General features: G+C 42.2%; 1 protein-coding gene across 2 annotated transcripts in view; it reads right to left on the reverse strand.

Moving 5' to 3' along the window:
* Positions 1-11,224, reverse strand: part of Casr (calcium sensing receptor) — a 75,182-nt gene extending 63,958 nt beyond the window's left edge. For both annotated transcript variants that reach the window (XM_015487289.2, XM_048793944.1), the window contains exon 1: positions 10,731-11,224. The gene's annotated coding sequence lies outside the window, so the exon portion shown is untranslated. The remainder of the gene's footprint in view (positions 1-10,730) is intronic.

The following is an 11,224-nucleotide window of genomic DNA, read 5'->3' on the forward strand; positions in this document are numbered from 1 at the left end:
AATGTATAAAAATACTTAGCACCATGTCTGGCATATTGCAAGCACTAAATATAGAGTAAATTCTTCACAATTATTATCCTCCCTAGGAGTCTACTATGAAATCTACCAAGCACAGCACATGAAATTAGGCACCAAAGAGAAGGAATTCAGACCACAGGAGACACTGAAGGAAAGCATCAAGACCACCACACACTGCTGCTTCATAAATTTGGATCAGAAAAAAGGCTTTCTGAACAAGAGAACTCATGACTCTAATGCTGTCACAGTGGGGGGTCAGTGTAGCAGGGTTCCACAAGGTGCTCTAACCGACACAACCAGCACTATGTGGACAGGCAGGAAAGGAAATCTTGCCCTTGCTCTGAGGCCCAGCTGCTCTGTAGACTGTTACAGGGAAACTATGACAAGTTTGGGGAAAATTACAAAAAGGAATGTCATGAGCCCTGCGATATGTAAGTTGGGTGCTGTCATCGAGAGTTGAAAACACCACCCAAGCAATAATAGGCATAATGATCTCAAGAAGGAGGAAGGGAGAGCCGGAGGGAAGGCAGAGAGGGAGGGCAAAGAGGAAGATGAAGGAAGAGAAGGATGAAAAGAAGGAAGAAACCACCAAAGTGCACAGACCAAATGAGGGAGTCTACCGCGCTGGCCCAAATGTACCACCAGAGGAGGAAGTAGCTTCACAGATGTGCAAGCTGGGCCAAGGACAGGCAGGAACTCTAGGCCTATGTGTGGATGATGACAAGAATGTAGGGTGAAACTGAGAAACATAATAATGATTTAAAATTAGCATACTACAGTGACGTAGCCACTTCCATGTTTACAGCAGCTCAATGCACAATAGCTAAGCTATGGAACCAACCCAGGTGCCCTTCCACAGAAGAATGAATAAGGAAAATGTGGCAGATATACACAATGGAATATTACTTAGCCATAAAGAAGAATGAAATGATGGCATTTGCCAGTAATTGGATGGAACTGGAGACTTTATCATGCTAAATGAAATAAGCCAATTCCCAAAGAATTGAAGGCTGAATGTTCTCTCTGATATGCATGCTAATACACAATAAGGGGGAGGGAGAGAGGAATAGAAGTACTTTGGATTAGACAAAGGGAATGAAGGGAAGGGAGGCGGGATGAGATAGGAAAGACAGTAGAATGAATTCGACATAACTTTCCTGTGGTCATACATGAATATACAGCCAGTGTAACTCCACATCATGTACAAGAATGGAAAATTATACTCTATGTATGTATAATATGTCAAAATACATTCTACTAACATGTATAACAAAAAGAACAAATACAAAATTAAAAAAAAACAATTTGAGTATACACAGAAGGAGGGAAGAAGGTTCTAGAAACCCTCAAGAAGAACAAAGGTTCACAAGACATGGCTGGGACCTCTGGGCCAAGTGCAGGGGCTCATGGAAAAGTTTCTTTTCTTGATTTTGTGGACCAACAAGGCAAACATTAACAAACCATCCATGGCTGGAATGCAGGGAAGGGGTTGAGAAGAGTTAGAGACGGCTTATGTTCTGCTCTCTTGTTGGTGTGACCTGACTATACCAAGATGGGATGGGACAAAGTGTTAGGGGTGGCGGAATAGGAGGGAAAAACAGTTGGAAGTGGGGGTGAAGGAGGCAATCACCCCATCCCACCGCTCTTCCAAGGGAGACTCAGAGATGCATGAGATGAATCCTGCCTCCCAGGAACTCCAAATCCAGTTAGGAAGAGAGAATCCCTTGTTAAAGCAGGCACACCATAAATGGCCAGGTAGGAGCAGTAGGCACTGCTGGGTGTGGCCTGTGAGCAGGTGGGAGCTGGAAAAGCTTCCTGGTCCAGAAGGTCTGGATTGGCCTCAGAGAGCGGAGGTTCCAGATTGTGTGAACTTGGCAGAACTGGTGACAGGTACTGCCACTTGAAACAGGACACTGAAATGGATAGAGCCTGGCCATGGGGCCAAGAAGACTAATTTCCACCACTTGCAAACTGGGAGGTCCAGGATCTCAGGCTCATCTCTACACCCTCCCTTCAGGGCTCTTTGGAGGACAAAAAAATAAGGAATATAGTAACAATTGGCACATGATAAGTGCTCAGAAATTGATGGATAATTTTATTATAACACTATTCCTAGAAATGAGAAGATAGGAGAATGGTAACATAAAACACAACCTGAAAACTTCCAGGAATAAAAGGGTTGAAATTAACAAGGGACCATATTAAGAGTGATTAAAAATTAAAGAAGGGGTATATGGAGCAGAGCTGCTCAAGGGGGGGTGCATGGACCAGCACTGCCAGCATCACCTAGGAGTTGTAGCAACCACAGACATTTGGCCCCATACCAGTCCTTCTTAATCAGAGTTTCTGGGGATGGAGCTCAGCAACCTAGCTGTTATAATAATCCCCCTTAATGTTTGGAAGCCCTGGACTTCCAAAGGAAGAGGATTTGAAAACATTTCTTGGCTAAGAGATTAACTGAAAATACACACTGCTCTCCAGTTACTGTGACCTCAAAGATTAATCTTTTCTCATGTGCAAGAGGGTTATTTAGAATTTATAGAGAGAAACTTGGAGATTCTTAAGGAAAGCAAAACTACAGAAAACAATTAAGATTGATGCTAGGTGCTGAATCTAGCCACTCTAAGTGGATAAATAGATTTGTGTTGGTTCTATCATGTTTTGGGGCTAATTAAGTCACAAAAAAAATCCCTCTAAGTTTTAGAGCTTTGAATATTTTGGAACTGTAGACCTATTCATTTAACTCACATAAAAACCCTGTGTGATAGAAACTATTATCATCTGCAATATATGAGGAAAGTGGGGCATGGAGAGATTTCCATACTGGAGGAAGGATTTGAACCCAGGCGGCGAGACTCAGATTACATGATTTTAGCTGTTGGTCTATGCTGCCTCATATCCACCATAATATGTTTACCCATTCCCTTATTATTTGACACATAGGTTATTTCTAGTGTTTCATTTTCAAATACACACCATGAAGAGAACCTTTGGACATGAGTCTTAAACCAAATTTATGTGATTTCTTTATTATATGTTCCCAGAAATGAAATTCCTTGGTCAAAAGTTGTGAATAGTTTTAGGGCAATTGTTTTCTAGATAATTTGCTATAAGGGTAAGTGTTTTGTTTTACTCCACTAGCTCTGTATTTACAATCTTAGTATTTTTGGTAAGTAAACTGAAATGAGCTTATAAAGTTGCTTATACGTCTTTCATTCAAATAAAGTTAGCACATTTTTGCGATTCCCCACTTGTGTTTTTCCCACTTGGTTTTTGTGAAAACTGCTATGTCCTTTATTCACTTTTTAAAAACCAAGGTCTTAATGTTCTTCTTACTAAATCCTACAGGCTCTTTCATATTGAAAATTATAAATTTTTGTCATGTTTGGTTCATATTAAGTTTTTTTAGTTTATTTTCTTTTTAATTTAATTTGACTCAATATATATGACTATTTAAAATGTTTATGTAATAAAATTGATTGATATTTTCCTCCATAGTTCTCTGCTGCTTTAACGCTTAGAACTTCCTCATTCTCTTTTCTACTGCTCTTCCTTCCAAAAGATAGAAACTTTCCAAATAAGTTACAACCTGACTGGGTGTATTTACAGTAGGAAGCTCACTTCTTTAGAGAGCTGAATAAGCCTCATTCTTGAAGGTGGATATCCTTGGAGTTCCATGCTGCCAGATGCAGGAAGAGCAGAAGGTTAAGAGCTAATCGAGTCAGCCTCATTAAACAGGCTGGTCTTTTACAGCCAGGCTGTCTTGAGCAAGCCACCCCACCTCCAGTGCCCCGTGGCCTAACTTGTAAAATGAAGATAGTAATGCCCATCCTGATCATCTCCCTTATTTAATTCCTGCTTGGTTCTGAGGATAAAAGGAGTAAGAGGGTGCTTTATCACTCACCGACAGTCCACATTTGAGATTTGCTGGATTCTGAGGCTTCAACATTGAATAAAACATGTTTTCTGTGCATTAGCTTATGTAGGTCTTTTTTTAAAAAAAATCTTTGAAATATATTTCCTGTAATATATTTCCTATAAATATATTTTCTATAAACATATTTAAATATTATCTACAAATATATTTCCTAAATAAATATATTTCATACAAATGTGATTACAGTTAAAAATAAGTCATTCTTAAAAAAAAAAAAAAAACAAGGGCTGGGGCTGTGGCTCAGCAGTAGTGCACTTGCCTGGCATGTGTGAGGCACTAGGTTCGATTCTCAGCACCATGTAAAATAAATAAAGGACTATCAACAACTAAAAAAAAAAAATTAAAAAAAAGGCAAAACACTGAAAGGTTATAATTGCCAAAGATTTTGTATATATTCTGTTTTTAAAAATATTTTTTAGTTGTAAATGGATCTTTCATTTTATTTATTTATTTATATGTGGTGAGGGTCAAACCCAGGGCCTCTCACATGCCAGGCAAGTGCTCTACCACTGAGCCACAATTCCAGCCCCACAATTCTATGTTTTTGAAAAATATTTTTTCAGGAAAGTAAATTTAATTTGAGAACTTCCTACTACCACATAATATCAGATTATTAACTATTTCAATTAAAAAGAGCAAAGAGATCAGAATATATAGATAAGTTCTGAGATAACTTCTTCTACATGTATCTGTCATGGTAACTTTGGTGGTCAGTTATGCATTGATAGTTGTATATCAAGAGTGTAAAGGTAGACAGTGCTCATATCAATCTTTTAATAATCAACAGTATAGTTAATATTAATAAGCTTAGTTTGTCAATAAGGAATATGGGGCATAGAAAGGTGAAACAACTTGCCCAAGGTCATGTAGCTAGTAAGCTGTGAAGCTGAGACACAAGCCCAGGTTATCTAACTCCAGAGCCCAGGTTTTTTTTTTTTTAACCACTGTACTGCTGTGTCTCTCAAAAGATGGGAAAATTTTTGCTGATGATTGCAAAGGGCATAAGCTTTTACTTAAAATATTTTCATTTTTAAGAGTGTAGAAAGAGACCACTTGGCCTCCTCATTCCTTTTTTCTCCAAATCCTTCAACCAACAAAAAAACACACAGAAGGGCTCCTGTGGGCAGGGCCTCTGGGCATTTGCATAAACAGACCCAGATGCCCACCTGAAAGAACTAAGGCTCTTATGGATGGGGGTGGTGGTGTCTGATGCTATGATGCAGAACCTAGGTATGAGGGTCCTTCTTGTCCCACCCCAGCTTGTCTCTGAACAGCTGGACCCCAGCCTCCTCCACTTTCTCCCCACCCTCTACCATAGTGCACAGTGCCAATCTGATGTCAGACATGCAGAAGGAGCTCAACTGATGAACTAAAGACCAAAGGCTTATGTCAAGTCATGCAATATTTATAAAGGCTATATGAAGACTAAGATAATTCTTTCAACCATCAACTTCTATTAAGAGGAGGAAAATAGAACATTTTTCCTAAGGACAAACAGTTCACAGAGATTGGGGTGAATAATTACCCTCTCTTTGAGTCTGCCTATTTCTTTCAGAATGAAAATAAAAAAGATCATTAGGGACTCTACCACCATAAAATACGGGAGAAAGAAATGAAATAACCCCATTCTTCGGTAGTAATTTTGCTTGAGTGCATGAAAAACTTGTTGACAGAAGAGTGACAGTTTCCTCTCTGCGGGCATCGTTTTACCTTTGCTCCATCATCTCTGATAAGCATTCACTGAGGGTGGAGGAAAACAGGTTTCCAGGGGGAAAAATCAATTACAGTTGAGAAATACATAAAAGCAAATTAATTCAGGTTACTTAGCCTAAGAAATCTTTACTCTTCCTGCTTTTTCAGTGTACGGAAAGACCTTGGGGACCAGTTAAGCACTTAGCCACGCTCCAGGCCTTGTGTTAAGCATTTTCCACGTATTGCTCATTTAATTCCCACAACCAAACTTTGAAGGAGACATCACCATAGTTTTACAGTATCAAAGAGCTGTCTACCGGTACAAGTTAAGGCTCAGATAAGTTAATGTCTTACTCAAGGTCACAGAGACATAAAGCACACTTTTAACCAAACCAGACTGTCCATAGCAGAGGCTGATCTTCATTTTTTTCATTTTGCTTTTATCCACCTCACTCATTTGGTTTTGCCTGCTTAAAATATCTGCTCATTTCTGTAACTTCAAGTTGTTCAAGGAACTGAATCCCAAAACACATATCATCAGCACTTTCCAGGGTCTACCTTTGGTGGAAGCAGGTATAAATCTCCCAGCAACTTTTCAAAAATGCCATCACAGATCTGGATTGATTTCTGCCTTCTGAGTAGATAGTGTGGTTATCAAACGCGAACTACATTATGATATAGGGACCACCTAAGCCCTCTAATTCCCAATGATTTCAATAAGTTCACAGAAGCATCTCAGCCGGTGCTTACTGGACTGTGCAAGGACGCTTGAGAAAGAAAAGGAGAAAAAAAGTAAGTGAGGCTAATGTGAGGAGAGAGTTGCACTGGGCGTGAGTGAGGGTTATACATGACCCTTCATGGAAGTGACAAAGAGGTGAAGTCTAATATTCATTCACTCGGATCTGGATCCTATGTTATATTCTGACACAGAAGTTGTCAAAGGATCTTCTGAATCAGAAAGACAGTTTTTTGGGTACTAATCAAGAAGTCCAGGTTGATATCTAGCTTCCTTTTTTTCTTTAATCCCAAGATTATTTGGATAACAGAGCTGAAGGAGGACAGACCAGAATCCCAGGCCTCCTCCTCCTCCTCACAGACCACATGCAGTGAGCAGCTGAGTTCCATGGTCCAGTTTATGCTGAAGAAACATTGAGCATTTTTTCTCATGGCCACTGCCAACGCCATCCTGGTTCAGGCCATCATCACCACAGTCTAGCTGGTTATACATTTATGTGGTCACTCTGCTTTAGATGTACCCCCTTCCTCCTGCAGGCAGATGATTGCCCTCTGTTAAATGCTAAGTCACTCCTGTATGGAAAACCCACCAGCAGCTACTTTGTCCTAGGATCAATAATGGAAATAACAGTCAACGATCACTGGGTGCAGTCTGTGTTGGGTACTGTGTGTCCTCAGTCAATCTTTGCAGTGATCCTATGAGGGGAATTTATACCTTTGTGACAATTACTAACAGAAGCTACACTGCTTGACTGAGGTCTCTTAGCTAGAAAGTGGCAGAACTTAAAAACCTGGGTCTCTATGACTACAGTGTACACTGTAACCATCTTGCTAGCCTATCCACCTTTCTAGTCTCATGGCTCCATGAGTCCCGCTTTACTTCTTGAACCACTTGCAAGTCTTAGAACTTGATGGGCTGTTTCATGCCTCTGGGGTTGGTTTGTTTTTGTACACAAACCTCTCTCCCCTAATGCCCTCTTCCCTTTATCTACCTGCTGGAATGTCTCATCCTCCAATAGTCAATTCAAGTGTTACCACCTCTTTGAACCATTTCCTGACCTCCTTCTTTGGTTGGTAGAATTGACCATTCTTCTCCCTATGATGCTTCCATTAAAGCACACACAGTACTTACTAGCCTCACATGAATGAGTACAACTCCTCTCTTAGACTTTGAAGAACTCCTTAAATGCTGGGACTGTATCTCCCTGATCCATTTTATCCACAGTTTCTAACACAGTTCTGGGCACAGAGTTTTACCACAAATATTGTTGAATGAATGAAAATATTTGTTTGAACATGAAACACATTGCTTGGTTAGAACATCCCAGGCACTACATGATGAGATTTATATCTTCACTTACAGCATTAATGCAGTTGGTAATATGTATCTTTGTCCTTATTAAAGAACTGTCTATGAGGCTTTGAAGAAGTACTGTAGATTCAGGGTAACTAAAAATTTTGACAGGGCTGGCTCAGTGGTGGAGCGCTTACCTTGCACATATGAGGCACTGAATTTGATCCTCAGAACTACATAAAAATAAAGTATTGTGTCCATCTGCAACTAAAAATATATATTTTTAAAAAATTTGACGCCCTCCCTGTCAAGAATATACAAGGGCTGAGAATGTAGCTCAGTGGTAGAATGTGTACTTTGCATGTATAAGGTCCTGGGTTCTATCCCCAGCATTGGGGGAAAAATTGTCATCCTCCTAATTAGAATGGGAATAGAGATAGAGGGAAGATGTTACAGTCCACCTGCCACAACTGTTTATCACCTGGGAAGCTATTCAGTGATAACACTGGTCTGTCACTGAGTAAGTCAAGTTTGGCATTAGGGGTATCTACATATTCACATTGTCAGTGGCGGTCTGGATGATTAGCACTCAACCTTCAATGTGTGTATTTTATTGTACATAATAAAACAAAATTATAAGAATTAAGTTAATCTAAACATTTAATTTACAAGAAGAACACAGCAATGAAGAGCCACGACCACTGTCTGACAACACTTGTGGGCTGTGATAACAAAGCATTCTTTCCTATTGTGTCAGAAATGCCAACTCTGCACATGTAGTGTGGTAAATGCTACATGGCAGCCAGTCTTCTTGATGACTAGCAGCCAAATGCAATGTCTACCTGATCTTACCTAACCTCAAAACCAAATATATCTTGGTCATTCTCAACCACCCTTGAACCTTGGCCCACGGAAGACCTACTTGAGAAATCCTTCCCTGATCTCAAGTTGGATTTATATATACCCTCAAAGAACTTCGTTTCTTTCCTTTGCAGACTTTATCTTAGTTTGTAATGATTAGTTAATACTTAAGTGAGTTAACTAATAGCTGCCTCTCTAAAGCATCTAGGAGGGCAGGCACCTGGCCTGGTTTTACTCACTTTTGTTCCTCGTAACTGGCACATGGCAAGACACTCTATACACATTTTGGAGGAATGATGATGTTTCACTTCTTATCCAGCCACTGTCCGGTTCACTTAAGAATTATACCCAAATCCTTGTCAGTCTTGGACCTGCACTCACCCCATTCCTCTTCATTATTCCCCTATCCCATCACAAGGACCAGTCTTGACTTTCTAATCCTTTCCTCCCCATTTACAAAGTCTTCTTTAAAAGGACAGCTTCTAACCAGCCTGAACTTTCTGACGTTCATGACCTCCAGTTCAAGGTGGTGCCAATGGAAAAAAGGGAACAAAATTAAGGGAAATATGACAGTGCAGCATTGAGGCTATTTTAAACAGTCTACACAGCTCTGAAAGAACCTGTCAACTTAGTAAAAACAATTTCAACCACTCTGTTTTATCATATAGACAAAAGGAGTGGATTTGTTGATTTTTTTTTTTTTTATACTTTAAGATGTTTTGGCCTAGCATAGAAAAAGTCTTGGAGAAGAGTTTATTGTGGTGATTGATGGCAAGAAGTAAACTACATGTGTGGTCTTTTAGCAAAGTTATGCAGGGGCTGTTCCTAAATAACAGGGCCCTCCTCCAGTATTCTTCTCCACTGGGGGTCTTGGTCTGCTCCTCCTTGACTACTTCTCAGTTCCCCTCCAACTCCTGCATCTTCCCCTCCCCCTTCTCTACCACAAAGCTATGTCTCTGAGCTCCTTCCCTGGGTAGCCTTCAGAGGCTACTATAAAACATTCATCCTCCCAGGGTCCTACATAGGGAAAATCCAAGGCGCACCACTCTGGGGTGGAGAGGGGAAAGGCAATGGGAAGGTATATTAGTGGCAAAGTGCTGCTTTGAGGAATAGGAACCTGTGTGGGGTTAAATTCTGGAGCATTTCAGGAATGATTCCTCATTAATTCCTCTCAGTACTGAAATCTGCTTCAAGTGCACTTGGAAAGTCCAGTGTAAGGGAAAGAACAGGTGGGTGCCGAACTTGTCATAGAATTCTCCTCAACGTGCCTTTCTTCAAATTGCTGGAAGAATGAAGGCAACTAAATGAGCTGTCTTCTCATTAGTGTGCTCCCTACCCTGAAGACCACCTCTCTGAAAGAGGCTGGAGAGTGCAGAGGTGTTCTAAGGAGGAACACTGGGGATTGAAGAATGTGGGCAGTGGCAGTGACATATCTTCTTCATTAGGCAGGATGTGAATAAAGAATCAGAAGGAAGGGACAGAAGGAGCAGAGCAGGACAGCATATGGGTAAAGAAGGGAGGCATACATACAGGCCAATCAATGCTAGTACAGGTATTGTCCCTAGATGGTGAACCCTACATTATTTGATTTTAAAAATGTACATATATTGCAACTGAAAGCTACAATCTCAGAGTAATAATAAAAGACTGCATCAATCTGGTACTTTCTTCCCCCACCCCAATGAATATGGAACTGACACCCTAACTTTGTGCCACTGAGGCAATGTCTCCAAGGCATCTGGCGGCTTGGACCAGGATTCCTGTGAAAGAATTCGAGGCCCAGGCAGATGGGTGCGGATGCTGTGGCCCTCCCTTCTCTACACACATATGAACTCTAGAAAGCAACTTATCCCCTCGTTAACACACGGAAAGTTTTTTTTCTGACCTAATTTCTGCAGAAATAAGGCAGAGGCACGACACAAAACTAATAGCTGCGCCTTAGTGCACACTCCCATTCATTCGCGGACAACTCCACAGCCCTTCTGGGGGGTCACTAAAGATTCCCGCACAGGAAACCTTGCTCCTGTAACTTGACCCTGGTTTCCCCCCACACCCAGCACCCAATGCCCCCAGGTCCAAGATGCTTGGATGTGCGCCCCTTGTTTAGTCTCTCAGCCCCCAGACTCCGTGAGAGTCCCTCCCTACTGGGGGTGCTTTCCGTCACTCAGCCCTTCTTGCATTCCCCGGTCCTACCTGGCGCCGCTGCTGGGGTTCCCTCGCACAGGGGCAGCTCTGGTCTCTCGGCTGCGGGTCTCCACGAGGATCAGCTCAGGACTGAGCTCAGGGTGGCGCGAAGGTCCTGGTCCCCAAGCCAAGGTCGCAGTCTTGGAGGGGCGCGCCACTACCTGGAACTCTTGGCACGCTCTCTCGGGTCGGGCTACAGGAGCCCCCGCAGACCCTCTGGGCGGCCGCGGCGCCCAGGCCTCAGAGCTCCGCCCCTCTCCCGCTCCCGCCCGCCTGCCCCCTCGGGGTCCGGGACTGCCGATCCCTGCTCGCTCCGAGCCTACTCGCCGGCTGCTCTGTATCACCTGCCACCGACAGCCCGGACTCCCTTGCCAGCTCCTTGGCCAAACGGAACTGAGCCGACTTTTCCTGAGCCAGGAGCTGTGGGGACGCTTCCCTCCCCCTAGGCCACCTGTCGGGTCTGGTCCCCAAGGGACCGAGGGCCTGGTACTCAAGTCCTCTCC

Source organism: Marmota marmota, unplaced genomic scaffold, assembly GCF_001458135.2.
Source record: "Marmota marmota marmota unplaced genomic scaffold, marMar, whole genome shotgun sequence".
In the NCBI taxonomy this organism is placed as follows: Eukaryota; Metazoa; Chordata; class Mammalia; order Rodentia; family Sciuridae; genus Marmota; species Marmota marmota.